The sequence below is a fragment of the Halichoerus grypus genome, chromosome 5 (genome assembly GCF_964656455.1).
Source record: "Halichoerus grypus chromosome 5, mHalGry1.hap1.1, whole genome shotgun sequence".
In the NCBI taxonomy this organism is placed as follows: Eukaryota; Metazoa; Chordata; class Mammalia; order Carnivora; family Phocidae; genus Halichoerus; species Halichoerus grypus.
The window spans coordinates 124,043,354-124,065,333 of record NC_135716.1 but is presented as its reverse complement, the minus strand read 5'-3'; the positions used below and the strand labels follow the sequence as shown (position 1 = coordinate 124,065,333).

Genomic DNA, 21,980 nt, shown 5'->3' with positions numbered 1-21,980 from the left:
TGGAGACCCCTAAGCCTGGATGTGAGTCCAGGTTCTACCACTTACTGGCTGTGTGGCCTTGAACAAGTTTAACTTCCCTCACTTTCAGCCATGTATAAAACAGATGAGAAAGGGGGTGCCTGGCTGGCTCAGGTCGTAGAGCCTGTGACTCTTGGTCTCTGGGTGGTGAGTTCGAGCCCCACATTGAGTGTGTAGATTATTTAAAAATACGAATCTTGAAAAACAAAAAACAACAAAAAACAATCCAGATGAGAACATCTACCTTGAAGTGTTGTAAAGACTGGAGTTCATATATAAACTTATCAGATTGCATGGTACATGGTCCACACTTAACAAATTGTAACTCGTATTACCAATACCTAGCAGTTAAGTGAGTTACTGAGGCCTTGGCCAAGGTCACACAATTAGCAAGAAAAAAATCTGGGATGTTATTTAAACTTGGATCTTCTCGTTTCTGAGCTAAGTGAGCTTGTTAGCATACTTAACTGATAACTTTAAATGTCTCTTCTATAACCAGGGACTCCAGATTCAGTTGCTTTGCATTAATAGCCTTCCTCATTATTCTGAGCTCAAGGTGCTTGACTTTATTTAATCCGCTTAATTCTGGAAGAAAAATATTGATATCACTGCTTCAGAGAGGAAACAGGCTTTGAGGTTCACAAACTTTTGCAAAATTATACATAGTAAGTAGCAGAGCCTGGGTTTATACCCAGGTGTGTTTGTTTTTTTGTTTTCTGACTCCAAATTCCATGAACTTCTATTCTGTATTGCTTCCCAAGTTTTCCCGGGTGTCTGTGATAGCTTGGCAACCATTGTCAGTGTTTTCAGTTTCCAATGCACTGAAATAGATAAAATTCTGAGATAGTTTAATCCTTCTATATCAAAGTTCATGTATTTTTATAACTCCAAATATATATATATATATTAGTACACTTACGCATATAACCAACATTAACGCGAGTTTCTATTTGGATTAGGAATAGTTAAGTACGGGGCTCCTGGGTGGCTCAGATGATTAAGCATCTGCCTTTGGCTCAGGTCATGATCCCAGGGTCCTGGGATCAAGCCCCACATTGGGCTCCTGGCTCAGTGGGGAGCCTGCTTCTCCCTCTCCCTCTGCCTCTCTCTCTCTCTATCTCTGTGTCTCAAATGAATAAATAAAATCTTTAAAACAAAAAGTTAAGTATATCCAGGATAAAGCATTGGTCATCATAGTATAGTATGTCCTAAGTATCTCAATTAATTTTGAAACAAGTAATTTATTAAAACCACTCTGGTGAGATCCCATTTCTCGTCTCATTTCCCCAGCAAGGGTAATTGTGGTATAAACTTTTGAGCTGTCAGTGGGAACAAAACAAATTTCCCCCTCTTAATAGATTCAATAGATTGTTAGCTCAGAATTCCTGCCTTTTTTCTAGAGCAGTGGCTGTAGGGTTATAAATAGCTCTGTATGGAGTTGAACCTCCTTTACTAAGGGTGAGGGGGGAAGGGAAGGACTTGGCCTGACCTGATTTCAGGTGTGGCAGATTTACTGGGAGTTCATAATGTGCCCATGGCTGTGCTAGGCATGTAAGTAAGTCTACAGTGTGGTCGTTCCATCCTCCCCATAGCCCTGAGGTAGGGGTTCTTTTCATTTTATAAAGCTAAGTGAGGCTCTAAGAAGTTAAGCAGCTTGCCCAGAGTCACTGAGCTGGTATGGGGCAGGGCCAGGATTTGAATGCAGGTTTCCTGGTTCCAAGTCCATTACATAGCGGCTATGAGGTTTTAGGTAACTGCATTCAAATTTCAAATACAAACCCAGGAAACCTTTTTTTAAGATTTTATTTATTTACACAGAGATAGCGAGAGCAGAGCACGGGGAGTGGGAGAGGGAGAAGCAGGCTTCCTGCCGAGCAGGGAGCTGATGTGGGGCTCGATCCTGGGACCCTGAGTCACCCAGACGCCCCCAGGAAAACTTCTTTTTTAAAACAAAGGGTCTTTTCAATTAAAGCCTCAGACCCCACCACAAAAATATTGCCTCAAAAAAATGCTGTTGTGAAACTAATTTGAATTTCACCTATTTCAAGGTCCCTGAAGGAGGAAACTATGAATCACTTGCAGCCTGTGATCATTACCTTGAAACAGATGGCCAATTATGCAGATATTTTTTTTGAGCTGATATTTTTTTCTAAACAACTAAATGAGCCGTTCAGTAAAAAGAAAGTAAATCTTGCCTAAAAGAGCAGTTAACTTTTGTAAATGCAGGGACACTTTTACAAAAAGTTTAGTACCATCTTTTAAAATATTCAGGTTATACAGAGGAATTGATCATTAAACTCTTGAGCTTCAGTCGTAACGTTTGTTGAAGGGGCATTTTGAATATATGACCACTGTGATTGTTTGGCAGTAGTCTGTGCCATGACATGTTTTCTTAGTTATCTTTTATGTGGAAAGACCGTAGAAAATGGTAATTCGAACAAGCTTTTAAGGAAATCAGTTTTGTAGTTAGATACCTCACATGTCCAGGAAATGAAAGCTCAGTGTCTTTAAAGATTTAATTATTGGGATGCCTGGGCGGCTCAGTTGGTTAAGTGTCTGCCTTGGTCATGATCCCAGGGTCCTGGGATCGAGTTCTGCATTGGGCTCCCTGCTCAGCGGGGAGCCTGCTTCTCCCTCTGCTGCTCCCCTTGCTTGTGCGTGCTTGCTCTCTGACGAATAAAATCTAAAAAAAAAAAAAAAAAAAATTTCCTTTGACTTGGTTGTATTCGTTCATATATATATATATAATACTAAGTAGTTCATTGAATGGGTCAAGCAAATGTAGGCTCTTCTTTCTCAATACATAAAGCAGTCCAATAAAGCAGTATTCTTGGGAAGATGAGATTTTAATTTGAGAATTGTGATTTTAATTTCAAGCTTTATATACAACAGTTTATAAATAATTATGCTGTGATTTTTCTCAACAAATCTTCCCTTTTCACCTGCCCCTGTGTCCTGTTGTTACCCCATTTCTCTTTTCTAGCAAAACTCAAAAGTTGCTGTCTCCAGTGAGACCTATCCTGTATCTTCTCTCTCTGATCAAAACTCTGATAGGTCCCCATCCCACTTACAGCAAAAGCCAAAATCTTACAATGGGCTATAGGCAGGCCCTTTTACCTCTCTAATATCCTTATTCCTTCTGCTCCAGCCAGTCTGGCCTCCTAGCTATTCCTTGAACTCTTGAGCCTTAGGGCTGTTGTCTTTACCAGAGCCTTTTCCTGCAGAATGCTGTTCCTTCTTTAAATCTGTTCAAATATCACCTTCTCAGTGAGGCTGGTACTGATCATCCCATTTAAAATTCCCCTCCTCACTTAATTTTCCTCCATAGCATACTCACATCCTATGTATATTTAACTTATTTGTCTTTTTCCTCTCCCATGTAGTAGAATATAAGCTCCACAAAGGCAAGGATTTTGTCTATTTTGCTTACTGATATAGCCCCAAAGGGCCTAGAACCATACCTAAAATGTGATTGGAGCTCAAGTATTCATTGAATAAAAGAATCTTCACACAGTAGTTAAAATCCTGTAGCTTCAATACGCAGCTTTAGTACCAGTTACAATATCTTATGTAGACGTTAACTTTTCCTGCTGTGGTGTGAAGAAAGACTTAGCTTTTGATGGAGGTAGGAATGAGGAGCATCGCTCCTACCTTGAAGTGGGTGGGGAGTAAGAGGGTAAAATATGGACACGAAAAGGGTATGGAAAGTATGGAAACTGATTTGTGTGCAGTTCTTTCATCTCTAAAAATTCCAGGAATTATGAAGTTGGGGGCTCTGTTTACAAGCAGAATTGTTTCCTAGCTGAACTAGTGTATGGGGAGCTGCCTTGTAAAGCTTCCCAGAAACTGCTTCCTTTTCAAATTGCTGGCATCAGCGCTGAGCTCTTGTGAAAGTCAATATTCCGTATTTATGTGGCACTTCTGGAGAACATGAACTGCACTGCAGACTTTATCATTTCCCAGCAATGCAGATAACTGGCAAGTGGAACCGTGTCTTTCTGCTTCACAAATGGGAAATCCAGGAAGACTAGAGCAAAATGAGGTGCACCGACTTGCATACGGTCCCTCCTAGGAACAACAAAAACACACCAAATGAAGGAATTTAGGAATCCAGTGTGAATTTTAGCATTGAGCTATGAGGACTGTGAAGCAAGCCCAATGGAACTGAATAGAAAGAGTTTAGGAGTGAGAAGAGCAGTCCCTGCCATCTGGGAGCTGGCTTGACACTCACTGGTAGGAGTTGGCTTCTCCTTTTGGGCATAAATGGTTTCACAGAACCTCAAAATCCAGTAAGAGCATTCTGTGACTGATGGGGCAAGTCAAAAGTAAGACTACCTGGGGGCGTGTGGCTGGCACAATTGGAAGAGCCTGTGACTCTTGACCTTGAGGTTGTAAGTTCAAGCCCCATGTTGTGTGTGAAGATTACTTTAAAAGAAAATCTTGGGTGCCTGGCTGGCTCAGTCGGAAGAGCATGTGACTCTTGATCTCAGGGTTGTGAATTCGAGCCTCACATTGGGTGTAGAGATTACTTAAATAAAACTTGAAAATCTTAAACAAAACAAAAAAACAACACTCTGTAATCCTGTCCGGACAGAAACTAAAACATGAACGTTTTTCACACCACAAAAATGACCAGGTGTCCCCCTTGCTCCCCAGACGAGATGACTGATACAAATGACTGCTGTTCCTTCAGTAATCATAGCTTTAGTTTTGATAATTTTTCCCGCCTTAGAGATAGGTTTACTAAGATAGCCCTAGAATTGCCTCACTTCCTGATGGCACCCTATCCAGAGCAAACCCATGTTTCCTTGCACGTGCTCCCAAATCCTTCCTAGCATCCTCCTACTAAGACCCCTCCATGGTTCCCCACGGCATGCTGTCTCCCTTGATGCAAGGAACAATAAACTAGAGGTGAGAAATCCTGCTGGTCCTTGGCTGGAGGGCACTGACAGTTGTTACTGTTAGATTATTACTATACTGACTCTAAAGAGGCACCCAGAATATGATTTTTCTGATCTTGGCCGTCTTCTTTTTTAATATTTTGATGGTCTGATCATGCCTATTAGAAACCTTCAGGGCTCTCAGTTACTCCCTGTCTTATTCCTTGCTGGCTGCTATAACAGTATCCCTGTCTGGGTAGCTTTTCAACAACATAAATTTATTGCTCACAGTTCTAGGAGCTGGTGCATGACCGCCTTCTGGTGAGGCCCCCTTCCTCGTTCATTGTTGGCACCTTCTTGCTGTATCCCCACAGGGTGGGGAGGTGCTGTAATCTCTCTGGAACCTCTGATAAGGCACTAATCCCATTCACAAGGTCTACCCTCAAGGCTTAAGTAACTTCCAAAGGCCCTACCTAATGCCATCCCCTGTGGGGATTCAACATTTGAATTTTGGAGGGGGAACACAAATATTCAGACAAAAGTACTTACAAATAACCCCCACCAGCTAAACAATGTCTCTTATTCCTCCCTCTTGAGTCCTGTCCTTTGCCTGCTGCTCTAATCTCCTCTCCTAACCATCCCCTCCATATTATGGAATATTTAACTGTTCATTTCTCTGTGCCTTTTCTCCTACGGTTCTCATTTTTTTTTAATTTTTATTTTTTAAGTAGGTTCCACACCCAGTGTGGAGCCCAGCACAGGGCTTGAACTCATGACCCTGAGATCAAGACTTGAGTTGAGATCGAGTTGGATGTTTAACTGACTGAGCTACCTAGGTGCCCCATGCTGTTCTCATTTCTGATAACTCTTATTTACCTCTCCAGTCTCAACCGTCACCTCCTCCAAGAAGCCTTCCTTGTGAATACATCAGTCTAGATTAGGTATAATATCCACTATTGCATGATTTTAACCTAGCATTAGCACACTGAATTGAATTTAGTTATTCCTCTCTCCCAGGACGGTTGGGGGGAAGGGAGGGCTTGGACTTTTTTTTTTTCTTTTTTAAATCTTGTCTCTAGAGTAGCTAGATGGTTTGGCTGCTCCGTGAAAGTCTGATAAATAAAACTAAATGGTGGCAACAGTAGGAACTGAAGATGTAGATTGTGAGACTATAAATGTCTTTGAAGCTGTATAGATTTTATTCTGTAAGCAATGAAAAGAACTCAAATGTTTTTCAGCAGAGGAATGCTCCCTGACTTCTGTTTTATAAAGTAGAAATACAATTTACCAAGGGGTGCCTGGGTGGCTCAGTCGTTAGGTGTCTGCCTTCGGCTCAGGTCATGATCCCAGGATCCTGGGATCGAGCCCCACATCGGGCTCCCTGCTTGGCGGGAAGCCTGCTTCTCCCTCTCCCACTCCCCCTGCTTGTGTTCCCTCTCTGGCTGTCTCTCTCTCTGTGTCAAATAAATCTTTAAAAAAAAAAAAAATACAATTTACCATTCATTTGCTATGTTTGTCTTATAAGTGTTTTGTAAGTTGAATAGGATATTTTCTGGAATTGTACAGTACCATCTGATAAGTTCTAAATATATTACAATCATTATATATGCTTACTATCCCTCGAGGACATCAGCTTTTTTTTTTAAAGCTTCATTTTTAGATGAAAAACTCAAAACAAAAACCAATAACTTATTTTGAGAAGCACTAGAATCTAAGCAGCTGCCTTGTAGACCTCATTGCTATCAGGAAGATAAGAAATGAATAAAACTGTTTTTTTTTTTTTTTTTTTTTGCTGGAAATCACCTGAAATTAGCATGTGAACAATCCTAAAGTAAAGTCTGAACCCCTGGGCAGAGGCCAACCACTCTCCTAGCCTGCTGCGTCAGAGGCTGATGGCTGGTCTCTTTGCCTTCCCTCACTCCCTCCCACCACTCCCATCCTGAGAGGACATGAAAGGCTCTTGCAGATTTCGAGAGATGGAACACTCATACTACCTTAGGCAATTTGTGTATGTATGTATGTGTTTGTATCAGGATGTATAGGGAGGTAAAGAAGCTCAGGACAGCTGCTGCAGCTGGGTAGTCACGTTCCATGGAGAACTGTAGAATCATTCATGCTGTCCAGGTGAAAGCAGTAGCTTTAGACTTTGGAGAACCAAGAGCAAGTCTGTTTATCCTTCACGTTCCATTTCAGCCTCTCTCTTTCTCTCCTCCCCCCTCCCCCACCCGAACTTCTCTTCTTGACTGATTAATGCCTCTCATCCTTTTGATTTTGCTCCTTTAAGGTTCTATTGTCTCATCTCTGTGTCTTTGTTTTGTCACCGCTCTATTTTCTGTGCCCCATTGTGTCTCAAATTCAGACTCCCTGAGAGTGAGTCTCTGTTGACAAGTCTGGGTACAGAACAGGTGGGACAGGACCTGTGAGCCTGTGGATCAGGGGCTCATCTCTGGTCTAGCGTGTAGGGCATGTGGAACAAAGGCAGGTGAGTGGTAGTTAAGGAGTCCTGTTGGAGAGGATTGTGGGCATGACAGGTGTTCTGAAGACTACTTTAATTAGGGGAATGGTGGATATCTTCCATGGCCTGTCTAGACTGAAACTATTTTCAGTTCCCTATGACTTTTTTTTAGCACATTTTTTAAAGTAAGCTTTACACCCAGCATGGGGCTTGAATTCACAACCTCAAGATCAAGAGTTGCGTGCTCTACCAACTGAGCCAGTCAGGCACCCCCCCCCCCACACCGCTACCCTCCTTGATATTTATGCATTGTTCTCCCCAGTACCTGGGAATCTTTCTCCTTCTCCTTCCCTATTAACTGTGTTAAAAGATGAACTGAGGTATGTTAAAAATCCTAAGGGTTTATTTGAGCAAAATCGATTGGAATTGAACAGTGCCAAACCAGAAGTGATTAGAAGTGTTCCACAGATAGAAACTAGGGGTAAGGTTTTTATAGAAGAGATGTGGAAACTAAAGCAAAGAAAATTTTTGTTTGCATTATTTAGGAAAGCCTTGTTCACTGCGATTGGTTATCTCTAGGTTTTGTATTCTTAACCCTGAGGCGTTTACAGGTTTATATTTTTGTTTGCTTACATGGGCTGCTGAGGTATTAGAACCACCTCAGTCTAAGAGCCTCTTGGTTTAATTAACTTTTACTTACACTCAGGAGTCACTACCCAGAGCTTCCCTCACCTCCCCCATCTGCACCCCCACCTCAAGGTTTCTTGCCTCTCCTCTGAACTTCTACAACTCTTTATAGACGGAATGATAACTGTTGACTTACTGTCCTTTCCGTAAGATTGAGAGCTGCTCTAGGCAGGTACTAGCAGTTAGTATGAAGTAAATTTTTTTTCATTTTTAACTTTTTATTATGGAAAACTTAAATACATGCAAAAGAAAATAGTGTGATACCTCCCAGGTGCCCAGCTTCAACAATTATCAGCACTTGCCAATATTTTTTTAATCCTCATTTAAAAAAGTATTAAATATAGAACAACTAGATAAAAGCACATAAAACAAATGTACAACTTAATGGATAAGTTGAACATCCTTGTAACCACACTCATGTCGGAAGATAGTCCTTGCCAGCCAACTCAGAACCTTCCAAACGCCTCCTCCCATCTGTCCCCCACAAGTAACCACTATCCTGACTTATGGTAATTAATCCCTTAAAATTTTATCGCCTAGATGTGTTTTCCTAAACACTATAATCTAATTTTGGCTGCTTTTAATTGTCTTTTGAGTCTTTTTTTAATGTATGGGTTCCTTCCATTCTGTTTTTTTCCCTTCCAATGTATTTGTTGAAGAAGCCAGATAATTTATTTTGTGTAGTTTTTCAGTTTGTATTTTGCTGCTTGCATCCCTGAAGTGTAGCTTATCCCCTGTCATTGTATTTCTTGTAAATTGATAGTTGTATCTTAAGACTTAAGCAGATGAGGTTTGATTTCCAGTCCCCCTCCCCCCGCATGAGACAATATCAAAAGTATAGTTAAAATTTTTACTGGTTGGGGCGCCGGGGTGGCTCAGTCGTTAAGCGTCTGCATTCGGCTGAGGTCATGATCCCAAGGTCCTGGGATCGAGCCCCGCATCGGGCTCCCTGCTCAGCAGGAAGCCTGCTTCTCCCTCTCCCACTACCCCTGCTGTGTTCCCTCTCTCACTGTGTCTCTCTGTCAAATAAATTCTTTTAAAAAAAAAAACAACATTTTTACTGGTTGAACTAATGAAATCCACAGGGAAAATAGGTAAATTTTTACCTTTTAGGATGGCTTCAATATTCCTCCTGGAATAGAATCTAGCCCATTTTGAAAAGCCTCTTCTGTGTTGTCTGTGCAGTGAAGCAATGATGACTTTCTACAACTTTTGAATATATGGCTAGAACTATTTGGGGGCCCTTTATCCCAGATAAATCTTGCTAGCCATACACTTGGCAGAGCCAGATGGACTCCTTCCTACATTGGAATGCTAGCAAGAATTTTAATTCTTCAAAAGAAACCCCTGGGGAGATATTTCTTCCTGCTATGTGTATAGAGAACCAAGTACTTAGGGAAAAGGTTGATGCCTTTAACAAGAGGTGTTTATCGTATAAAAAATGCATATTTTCATCATTTGTACATGTTATGAATTTATAGCAAGAAGAGTGTAATAGTTTTAAAATAGAAGATACACGTATTAGGCCTATTGAATCTCATTAGAAGACTTTGATTATGACTTTGCCAGTCACTGCTCCAAATCTTGAGATACATCAGTGAGCAGAAGGACATGTAGAGGAACAGATTCAATTTTTTTTTAACTATTATTATTATTATTTTATTAAGTAAACTCTACCCCCAGCATGGGGCTTGAACTCATGACCCCCGAGATCGAGTCTCTTGCTCTACTGACTGAGCCAGCTAGGCACCCCTCAACTTTTTTTTTTTTAATGGCTAAAATCCAGGATGGTCCTGTAGATCATATCCATCTGTCAAAGTTCTTAAGTTGTAGTGTTAACTTTATGGGGCCTTAAAGGGATACACAGTAACAAGGTTGAGGAAATGATAATTCTGTTTCCATTCTTGAACCAATTCACATATCCACATACTACATTAATATAGTAGTAGTTTCTGTTATTGGCATTAACACAATGTTCTTGGTGATCCAGGTCCGGAATCTTAATTTAACTTCTTGCAACTTCTCACATTTGATACTAGTGGTTTGTTCTGGGTGTGGCTAGGTATTAGGTGCTGGTCATGATTCCTGTTACTCTTTCTCCTGTTTTCTTTATACTTCCCCCTTCCTGTCTTTATGTGGAGGTGAGTTGGGAAAGGGAAACCTATCTTGAGAACTAAGAAGGGAATTTTTGTTGAATATCTGCCCTTACCCTTTAACCAATGCCATCCTATTAGAAATGGCAGTTCCTACCCAAAGCCCTAGAAATGACTACAAATGGCAACTGGAGCTCAGAGCAAAAGTAAATTATTCAAGTCATGCAGTCTAAAGGGATGTCTTTTTTTTTTTTTTTTTTTTTTTAAAGATTTTATTTATTTGACAGACAGCGAGAGAGGGAACACAAGCAGGGGGAGCAGGAGAGGGAGAAGCCGGTTTCCCGCTGATCAGGTAGCCCGATGCGGGTCTCAATCCCAGGACCCTGGGATCATGACCTGAGCCGAAGGCAGACCCCTAAGGACCGAGCTACCCAGGTACCCAGAGGGATGTCTTTGATCTTAGGTTTGTCTGGGCCCAAAGCCCATACCTTTTCCTTTTACACAAGTGGTTCCTAACCTTATTGGGCTCAAAGTAACACCATGTTTTATTACCCTGAAATAAAAATTTACCTACCTATATATGTAATTGAAAAAAAAAATTCCTTAACCCTAATATTCATTTTTAGGGAGAGCATGCACATGTGCATGCACGGGGTGGGGAGGGGCAGAGGAGAGAGCGAGAATCTCCAGTAGATGCCCCACCAAGTGTGGAGCCCCATGCAGGGCTTGATCTCATGACCTGAGTGAGCCGAAATCAAGTGTCAGATGCTTAACCGACTGAGCCACCCAGGTACCCCTTAACTCTAATATTAGAAACAAATATGGATTTCAACATGGGGAGAAGTATCTTAGAAGATCTAATGAAGCAGTTAGGTGCTTGTACCTATTTGTAGTGAATAAGTTTGGATTTAAAGAATAAGACCATATTCAACTGAATGTTGTTGACTTTCTTTACATAATGTATAAAGAAATAAGGGATAAATAATATTTGTAGATGTTTGTAGAATTACTGTAATGTAGCAGTAGGAGCAGATACTTGAATTTTCAGCGTAAAATATAACATGAATAGCATTGTCATGAATGACTTGATTTTCTGAAATGATAAATAGTTCTTGGTAAAGTTCTGCACAAACAGGTAAGTCTTTTCCTTGATTTATATGGTAATTACAGTCCAGGAAATTGATAACCAAAAATACTTTGTGGCAGAGCTAGGGTTTAGGCTTAAATCTTTTTGTTTTCCTCTTCCCAATGTGAATGTCTGGGAGGACATTTGAAAATCATATGGAATGCCAAACAGCTCTTAACTGAGCTGGGCTTCTGTGTTAGAGTTCATACAGTATCCCTACATCAGTGGTGTCACACAATCATTGTAACAACCAAAAGAGCCTCCACAAAATTTCAAATTGTTTCATTAGGGCCAATATCACCCCTGCCCGCCAGCAACATTGCTTTATAACCAGTTGCTTGAGATTAAGTACTTTACCTATGCTGTGAAGTTAGGTGGTAAGAGGAAAAAAAATGGGAAGGCAAGGGAAAAACCAGTGGAAAGACGAGTTGGTTTTGTACAGTTTTAGGATTAATTTTATAGGATTGTAATTATGCAGAGTGGAGAGTGGTTTGTTAAGTTTGTGACATTTTAGGCTTTTATAATATCTCAAAGCAACACATGTTGCTGGGGCTATTTGACAGGTTCACAGGGTCCTATGACAGATGGGGAGTCAAGGTGGCATGATAGAAAAGCTTTCAGGTCCGTACGATGGGGGTGGGTTTCAGGGTAGAGTGGCATGCCCTGGGTTTGACTCCTGGAAATGCCACCTTCTAGCCTAAATTTTCTCACTGGCAAAATGTACAAATAATACCTGCCTTATGGGATTTGTTTTAAGAATTGGATTAAATAGGGGCGCCTGGGTGGCTCAGTTGTTAAGCATCTGCCTTCGGCTCAGGTCATGATCCCAGGGTCCTGGGATCGAGTCCCACATCGGGCTCCCTGCTCCGCGGGAAGCCCGCTTCTCCCTCTCCCACTCTCCCTGCTTGTGTTCCTGCTCTCACTATGTCTCTCTCTGTCAAATAAATAAATAAAATCTTTAAAAAAAAAAAAATTGGATTAAATAGCATGTTAGGTATCTAGAACAATGATTCAATAAATATTTTTTAAGATTTTATTTATTTATTTGACAGAGACACAGCGAAAGAGGGAACACAAGCTGGGGGAGTGGGAGAGGGAGAACCAGGCTTCCTACGGAGCAAGGAGCCCGATGTGGGGCTCGATCCCAGGACCCTGGGATCATGACCTGAGCCAAAGGCAGACGCTTAATAACTGAGCCACTGAGGTGCTCCAATATGCTTTCCTTCTTTTCTTTAAACAAGGTGAATTTTTTTTTTTTTTTACAACTTTTTGGATACTTTTTGTAATTTTTTAATTTTTCTCATCTAAATCTATACATTTTTCATTCTCCTACCCTTGGCCAAATCCCTCCAAATAAGGAAAACACATATAAAAGTGTATCCCTATACGTGATCCTCAAACTAAGTTATCTCAGTGTGGAATTCTGTGTTATAGTAACTAATCTGGACCTTTCTGATGAGGGCTTCTGCAATAAAGTTTAGTATAAACCTAATAAATGATTTAAATCAACAAAATTGAAGATCTCAGTTAAACTTGAGAGATAATAAACATACCAATTTATTTAGACTTGCTTTGTGTTGCACTTGTCAATGTTTATTTCTCATGTGCCAAAAATAACTCTTTAATAATATCCATATTTCTTTGTGTCCTATTTCTAGGCATAGAGAATACCTGCGGCAGAATTTGTCTCAGCATATAATTGTATTTTTACCTCTTCTCTCACTGGACACATAGAGCTCATTTTCAACTCTCCGCACACTTAAGTCTCCTAGGATCTTAATTGTGCTGAAGTCCTAGACACTGATATTTGCTTCCAAGAAGCTTCTAGGGAAGATTACTTAGATGTTAAAGGATAGAGGAAGAACTCTACCCTTGCTTTTCTTCAACATCCAAGCTTACCTTTTTCCTTTTATCCCATGCTGTCTTTAGTCATTCCATTCTGAAATGGGAATATGCTTATTTGATCAGCTTAATAGACGATCTATTATAAATAGGTGGCCATATAATTTATAGTCTAAATCCAGACACTTCAGAGAGTTATGGGGATGATATTAAGAATTACTCTGATGGGGTGGTGGGGGGAGCCTGGCTGGCTTAGTTGGTATAGCATGAGATTCTTGATCATAGAGTCTTGAGATCAAGCCCCACACTGGGCATGCAGCCTACTTAAAAAAAATTACTCTGGGACAACAGTGGTAAATTGGGACCTGGAATCTGCCTAATTGTAACCAAATTGCCTACTAGAAAAGGAGAAAGAAGAGAAGGGTAAGTTTCATACATTTGCCAATTAAATACCAACAACATACAAACCAGTTTCCTGGGCAGTAAGGAAGTTTTTGAATTATAGGCATTTGGGGAGGGGGTGGGGAGAGGATAGTGTGGTTATAAAAATAGAAGCAGAGAGTGAGGGCGCAGTGTCAGCACCAAGCTTGGAGCCAGGAAATGCTGGTACTCCTCGTCCTGGCTCTGGCTGGGTGACCCATTCCTGGGAGTCGAGGATAGAACCCCGGGGTAGCCTGCCTGCTGCTTCAGGAAGCCTCCTGACACTGCTGGGTTCTCCTCCCCTCTTTAACTGCTCTGCCTGCTCCCGTCCCAGGAGTTTTATAGGCAGGAGTGGCAGTAATGTTGGCAAGCAGAGACGGGAAGAAGCTGCTTAGAGCAGGGGAGCAGGAGCTAGTAATAAACTACTCCAGCCAGGGTTGTGCCTGTGTGTCTGAGTCTGTGACATCATTCTGTTCTTGGCAGCTCCTTTCCACCTTTTCCCAGTCTCTGTTCTTGGGGAATCTCTATCCCCGGGGTGGGAGATGGTTCAGGATTAAGCAACCTGCGCCTAGAAGAATCCTCACGCACCCCCAGCCACCCTCGCACACGCACGCATGCACTCTCACACATATACTCCCTCTAAATTCAGGACTGCCCTTGTGTCACACCGGCCCTACCCATAGAAGTGTTTTTTTTTTTTTTCTTCAGTGTTTCTTAAACTTGCTAATGAATAAGTGTCTAAGGTGGTTGATGAGTTTGCCTTCCCCCCAATCCTTTGTCACCTCTCATCTAGGGAACCCTGTAGTATACTTTCTTCTGTCACCTTTCACCCTATCACCTTGTACATTTTCCTGTCTTTCCATGTGTCCTAGTTTAGAATAAAAATCAGTTTCAGTCTTTCTCTCAAGATGTTTATAGCTTCTCAAATGGCCCACTTTTTTCTTAAAGTGCTCATCTCTTTCAGAATTTGTTCTAGGAAATAGTAAGGAATAGACCACCTTCCCCTGTCCCTCCCACTTGACACCTCCCTGGCTCACCATGCTTGCTTTCCAATTTTCCATGATTTATTTGGGTGGTTTGTTTGTTAGTATTTTTTTTTTTTAAGTAAGCTGCACCCAACATAGGGCTCAAACTCACAACCCCGAGACTGAGTTGCATGCTCTACCGACTGAACCAGCCAGGCATCCCCATTTGGGTGGTTTGTAAATACCACATGTTGTAGCTCTTTCATTGTAAGGATTGTTAAGTCTGCCGCCTGGGTTAATATGGACACACTGCTACATGAGCATTCTGCTAAACACATCTTAAAATTTTGATTAGGGTCCCTTTTGAGAGATAATGGCCATCTTTTATAAATTATATTTGTATATTCGGTAAACTGGAAAGCTTAATCATAAATCTCTTTATTAATATAATCTATAATATTTCACAAGCCACCCTACTACATTTTTCTTAGATGTAAAATGTCTCCTTGTTATAGTCTCTCTTTGTCTTTTTACATTCTTTTCCATTTTAAGTGTCAAATAAGAGGAGGCGTTTAAGAAAAGTAAGTTTAGAAAGCTGGAAAATTGGAGACAGCACCTGACCAGGGGAATAGCAGTGATTTATGATGTCTTTAAAATTGGCATGTAACCTTGCAGCATTATTAGACTAGGACTAAGTTCTGACTGGAAGAATATTATGGAAAAGGATGACATATATAGCCATACACATTGGATTTATCTTACTCGGTTTAGTATTTCTGTAATGTCCACAAAGGCAAGACTAAAACCTCTCCCTATCCTTTAAACTTAAGTTTCAAGAATTGCTTTGAGATTTTTGACTCTCTTGGACACATAGTTGCTTTGGTTAGCTTTCATTAGCAAAAGAAAATGTTCTTTTGGTTACTGTGGGAAGTCATTTGGTAGATTAACAAATATAAATCTGCTTTTTCCGGATAAAATTATTTTTGTCCTATTTTGCTTACTAAAAAGGTGGTTGTACTGAAGAAGGAAGAGTACAAAGGATGATTCACCTTTTATTTAAGACTTGCCACCGCTGACCCAGGGCAGCTAATTTAGAAGTGAATCATTTATAGAAAGTTCTACACAGTTCGAGGCAGGGCTTTGTACAATATCCTCATGAAGGTCTAAATAGAGCATACAGTATCAGGTTTCTAAATATCTGTCTTGTTGCCAATTTTATCTTTTGCAAACAGTGAAACTTGTTTCTAGTTGACTATAGCCATTGACAAGGTGAAGGTAGGGGCACTATGTATATAAAATCAGGTATATTTTAAAAACAAATCTTAGAAATTTAGTACATGTATTATGCTGGGAAAATAATAGGCTTGGGATTTTATTTTTTAATTTAATTTTATTTTTTTAAAAAGATTATATTTATTTGCCAGAGAGGGAGAGTACAAGCAGGGCGAGTGGCAGGCAGAGGGAGAAGCAGGCTCCTTGCTAAGCAAGGAGCCCGATGTGGGACTCGATCCTAGGACCCTGAGATCATGACCTGAGCCGAAGGCAGATGCTTAACCATCTGAGCCACCTAGGTGCCCCTAGGCTTGGGATTTTAAATGACTATTTATAGTACAAAGAAACAAATGCGACTAGTCAGTTTCAAAATTATTTAACTGGAAGAAATCATTTTAAACTTATAGTAAGTCAATGTGTTAGTATTTTGATATTTACTGATCATCTGTTTTTTTTAAGTCCAATTACAAATGGTTCCTTTTTACATCTATTTTAACTCCTTTTAGGAAGTGGGTGTTTTATTAAACAGTATTATTTGGCTCTATATAGAACACAAAATGTATAGTTTCTGCCCTTGTTTTAAATTCAAAGCTGAGTTTATGTTTACATCACAGTTATAGTATCGTGGGTTAGAAAAAGCCCAGAAGTTTGAATTCTTGTTTTGTCCTTCATTAGCTATGTGACCTTAGATAAATCACTTAATGGGTCTGAGCTGGTTTTCTTCTCTGCACAGGGTGTAGTGATACCCTCATGACCTGACTCACAAGGATTAGTTGAGCTAATGCCTTGGAAAGTGATCAGTAACTTAGGTGTCTCTCTGTGGATATAATATGTCAAGAGTGGTAACATTGCAGGGAAAAGAACTTGGACATCCAGGGTTGGAATATCATTTGCACCAAATACTACTGATATGACCCTCTAAGGCTTTATTTTATTTTTTTGAGATATAATTGGCATATAATATTATTAGTTTTAGGTATACAATATAATGATTCAGTATTTGTATATATGACAAGATGATCACCACAATATCCAGTTAATATCCATCAACACAATAGTTATTTCTTGTGATGAGAACTTTTAAGATCTCTCAGCAACTTTCAAATATACAATACAGCATTAGCTATAGTTGCTATACTGTATATTACATCCTGAGGACTTATTTATTTTATAACTGGAAGTTTGTGACTTTTGACCACCTTTACCTGTTTTGCCTACCCTGTTAACCGACCCCCCCATCCCCCCCCGCCCCGGCAACCACCAATCTGTTCTGTATCTTTGAGGTTTGTTTTTTTTTTTTAGATTCTACATATAAGTGAGGTCATACAGTATTTGTCTTTCTTGGTCAGATTTATTTCACTTAGTATAATGCCCCCAGGGTCCATCCATATTGTTGCAAATGGTGCCATTTCTAAGCCTTTATTTTTTAGTCTGTTTAAAAAAAAAAAAAGGGGGTGGTGGTGGTAATATAATACCTCTCACCTACAATTACCATAGAGAATAAAGGAAGTAATTTGTGAAAGTACCTGGTTCACATAATGTTTCTTGGACCTTGAATTTTGATTTTATTTTTCCATTCTTTCAGATCTGTCTCCTTAGTTCCTTCACTTTCCCAGTACTTGACTGTAAGTGGGAGCCAGTATCCAATCTGTGTACAGCTAAGAGGGATAAGCAGATGCCCCAGTTTATGACTATAATTGAAGAATTGAATTTTAGAAGTTATTTGATACATTTACCACATATTTTTGGGGAACCATGTAGCCTAAGACACTCAGAGCTTTTTGAAAGTTTTTTTAAATTTTTAGTAGACTCCACACATGCCTAACTTGGGGCTTGAACTCACAACCCTGAGATCAAGAGTCGCATGCTGTACTGACTGAGCTAGCTAGGTACCCTGGAAGAGTAATGAGTAACAATTTTGTCACTGGCTTGGTTAGAGCTACTCCCTTCTGTTCAAGCATTCAGGCTAAGTTGGTAACCCTCTCCCCTCCCCTCCATAATTATTTTGTTCTTAGTTTCTGAGCTTAATTCCTGCTATTTTAAGGGCAATTAACTAGATGGAGGTAAAATAATCTTTTTGTTTTTCTCTTATTGAGGAAAAAGTCTTCGAGACTTAGATAATGAGAACAGCCCAGATAAAACCAGGGTCATTAATACAGGAAACAATCCAAGTGGTGTTCTTATGTATAAAGATAAAGTATTAACTCCTGATGAAAGTATGGTTTATTTGGGGGTGCCTGGCTGGCTCAGTCCGTAGAGCATGTGACCCTTGATCTCAGGGTCATGAGTTTGAGCCCCGTGTTGGGTGTAGAGATTCCTTAAGGAAACTTTTTTTTTTAAAAGTATGGTTTAGTTTATTATTAGGTTTGTCATTATGTACTTTATTTTCTGTAATAACATCGATTTTTTTTTTTTTTTTTTTTTTTAATTTATTTGACAGAGAGAGAGAGCACATGAGAGGGGGGAGGGTCAGAGGGAGAAGCAGACTCCCCGCCGAGCAGGGAGCCCGATGCGGGACTCGATCCCGGGATTCCAGGATCACGACCCGAGCCGAAGGCAGTCGCTTAACCAACTGAGCCACCCAGGCGCCCACATCGATATTTCTATAATGCTTATTTTGTTTTTTTATTTTTTAATTTTTTTTAAGATTTTATTTATTTGACAGAGAGACAGCAAGAGAGGGAACACAAGCAGGGGCAGAGGCAGAGGGAGAGGGAGAAGCAGGCCTCCGGCCGAGCAGGAAGCCCGATGCGGGGCTCTAACCCAGGACCCTGGGATCATGACCCGAGCTGAAGGCAGATGCTTAATGACTGAGCCACCCAGGCGCCCCGAATAATGCTTATTTTAGAAAGCATGTAAAAAGTAGCGAGATTCTTGGGATAGATTGAGATGTAGGAAAGTAGTTGTATTAAAATATTAATACTGCTACTTTAGATAACCTTCAAGAGGTTACAGTTCCAGTTACTTACATTTAAAATCACACCCACAAATAATGTAATGCCAGCTACACAAGCCCATAATTTCTTCCAGAGGTCTTTGGAACATGTGGAATCTTTGGCCAGCTCGGTTCCTGTTTAAGGAAGGCATTAAACAAAAGAAAGTTGGAAATGGGCTTCCTGAATTAAAAAAAAAAAAAAAAAAGGCATTTAATGTGTTTTTAGAGAGAGCTGTAACCTGTTTATGGGCCAGAATATCTTTTGAAACACCAATGACAGATGATCTATTTAACCTTATTCAAAACGCACATTGTAAAGTATATAATGGAGAAAAAAGGCAATATTAATTTATATTAATGATTATATAGTTCAGACTTATGACCCTAGCCATATTGAGTTTTAAGGGTGAATAATCATAACTGCCTGATAAGAACTGGAAGATAACAATTCAAATATTATGCATGGTAGGAACACTGTCCATGAGTTATTCTTCAACAACAAAGTTGAAGGATGATGTAATTTATGGGAGAAAATGAAATCCATCCTGGTGATGACATTAAAAAGGAGCAAAATCTGATCTCTTCAGGAAAACTCATGCAATTTAAGCAGCTTTCAAGCATAGGTGTAAATATTACTGTTCAAGAAGCACTTATATTCCAGGAATAATAATAACCTTAAAAAGAGCTTTTTAGTTTAAAAAGTACTTACATATAGTCTCTTACTGAGTTTTTTTTTTTTAATAACAACTGCATGATGTAGACCAAGCTTTAATAATGCCATGATGTACATGAGGACTATGGAGGTCAAATGACTTGACTGAACTCACTGAGAGTACAGAATTGGGACTAGATTCAAGTCTCTTACATCTTTTTTAAAGTTTATTTAAAAAAAAAAAAAAATCTCTACACCCAATGTGGGGCTCAGACTCATGACCCTGAGATCAAGAGTTGCATGTTCTTCTGACTGAGCCAGCCAGGCACCCCAAGTCTCTTACCTCTTAATCCATTGATCCCTTTTTTTTAAAGCAACACACACACCCACCCACCCACTCACCCACCCACCCAGCCGCTCCCCCCCCCTCCGGTGGGGAGGGCAGAGGGAGAGAGAATCTTAAGCAGGTTCCACACCCAGCATGGAGCCCCATTTCACAACCCTGAGACCATGATCTGAGCCAAAATAGAGTCAGACACTTTACCAACTGAGCCACTCAGGTGTGATCTTCCCCTCCTTTTTAATTTTTTTTGATTGTATTGGAAGGGGGAGTCACTTTTCTGTGCCTGAAATTTTTGATAGGGAGAATAGGATGTGAAATTACGATAGGGTGCATGTAGTACCTCAATGTACTAAACACAATTCACCATCTACCTTACTGAGTTTAAGGATAAAATGAGATAGTAGGTAGAAAGAACTTTTAAACTGAAGAATTATACAAAGTATAATGATTCAGGAATTCAGTTGAAAACAAAATCTAATCTAGAATGGGTTGGTGAAATTATTGGCTTGTGTAACTAAATATTCTGAGAGAGGACTGTGTATTAGGATGTTGATCTTGGGGTCATGAGTTTGAGCCCCACATTGGGTGTAGAGATTACTTCAAAATCTTAAAAAAAAAAAAGAAAAAGTTAGCCAAGGATGATGATGATAGAAAATGTAGTAGACTTTATTGGATGGGGAAGATTTTGAGATAGACTGGATTTATTTATTTTTTTTTAAAGATTTTATTTATTTGACAGAGACACAGAGAGGGAACACAAGCAGGGGGGATGGGAGAGGGAGAAGCAGGCTTCCCGCGGAGCAGGGAGCCCGATGCGGGGCTCGATCCCAGGACTTTGGGATCATGACCTGAGCCGAAGGCAGACGCTTAACGACTGAGCCACCCAGGCGCCCCGACATAGACTGGATTTAGAAGTTGGGTTTTAGCTATGGCATTTTTGGACCAGGAAATGCCATGTGCAGGTATATGGAGATGGGAAAAATGCAAAGTATAAAATTGATAAAGACAGGATATTCTAGAACTGAGCTGCCCCATATGGTAGCTAGTAGCAAAATACAGATACTGGAGGGCACCTGGGTGGCTCAGTTGTTAGGCGTCTGCCTTCGGCTCAGGTCGTTAGCCCAGGGTCCTGGGATTGAGTCTCATGTCGGGCTCCCTACTTGGTGGGAAGCCTGCTTCTCCCTCTCCCACTCCCCCTGCTTGTGTTCCTGCTCCTGCTATCTCTCTGTCAAAATCTTTAAAAAATATATATATAGATACTGGACACTTTGGCTAGTTCAAATTGAGTAAGATATTAAAAATTTAAAATGTAAAATATCTCAATTTTATATTTGAAACAGTGTATTAGATATATAGATTATATAATTTGAATAAACATCTATTTTTACTTTTGTTAATGCAACTATTAGAAAATTTAAAATTATGTGGCTTGTTCCATATCTGTTGGGCAGTGCTGCTTTAGAAAATGGGATAGTCATGAGTTTTCCATTTATCTTTTCTTTTCTTTAAACCCAATGTATTTAATTATGACAAGGGCTCAAACTTAAGGGCTTAATTCAAAAAACAGAAACAGAACAAAAATGACACCACAGCTTAAGCTACAGAGTCCTAGACAGGAATGAAAAAAAGGACAGACCATCTAAAGAAAAAATAAAAAGGCAACACAAGGAGAGAGGCTAGACAGTCCAGGATCTTGGCTGGAGACCTGATTTGAGTAGGTTTCTTGTAGATACTTCTTAGAGGCTGTGGGGTTTTTCCAGAGCTCGGCAGCATGTGTGTTCAAAGGGCTATCGATGTTGGGTTCTCCTAGCAGGCTCTGGATGGACAGCAGAATGGTCCTGCCATCATACAGGGTAGACCACTTGCCCTTCAGGATGCCCAGGCAGATGTTCCCCTTGGTGTCCACGCTGGGGTGGTAGCAGGGTGTGAGGAACTTCACCGTGTGGGTGCACTGTAAGGGTAGCCCCTGGCAAACTCCAGGGAGAGCGTGTACCTCAGGTCTTCATATACCGAGCCAGGTGCACCATTTGTAAAGGTGGTCTGATTCAGGGAAGGCAGAAATTCCTGTGTCACAGACATCATGAAGGTCATCAGCTCCTGCTGTAGCCTCTTGCCCATGGGACCCTGCGCAGTGCCCCTGCTGGGCTCGACTCCTTTGTGGGTGGTGGCGGCTGGTGGCAGTTGGGTGCCACTTCTGGGAGGCCATCTGCTGTCTGGTCAGGGAGACGAACTTGGAGAGCACAACTGCAACCAGAATATTCCATTTATCTAATAAAAACGGACAATGGTAGT

At 40.5% G+C, this 21,980-nt stretch overlaps 1 protein-coding gene, 1 long non-coding RNA gene and 1 pseudogene across 2 annotated transcripts in view; 1 reads left to right on the top strand and 2 right to left on the bottom strand.

The window, feature by feature from the left end:
• The window catches only part of GIPC2 (GIPC PDZ domain containing family member 2), a 74,355-nt gene that overhangs the window by 1,518 nt on the left and 50,857 nt on the right, over window positions 1–21,980 (top strand). The window lies entirely within an intron of this gene.
• Window positions 559–9,218, bottom strand: LOC118549151 (uncharacterized). Its single transcript, XR_004923940.2, has 2 exons — window positions 9,147–9,218; window positions 559–839 (listed from the first exon to the last, which is right to left on the bottom strand). It is a non-coding gene; the product is annotated as an uncharacterized LOC118549151 (long non-coding RNA).
• LOC118549148 (ubiquitin-conjugating enzyme E2 C pseudogene) lies at window positions 21,328–21,894 on the bottom strand (annotated as a pseudogene).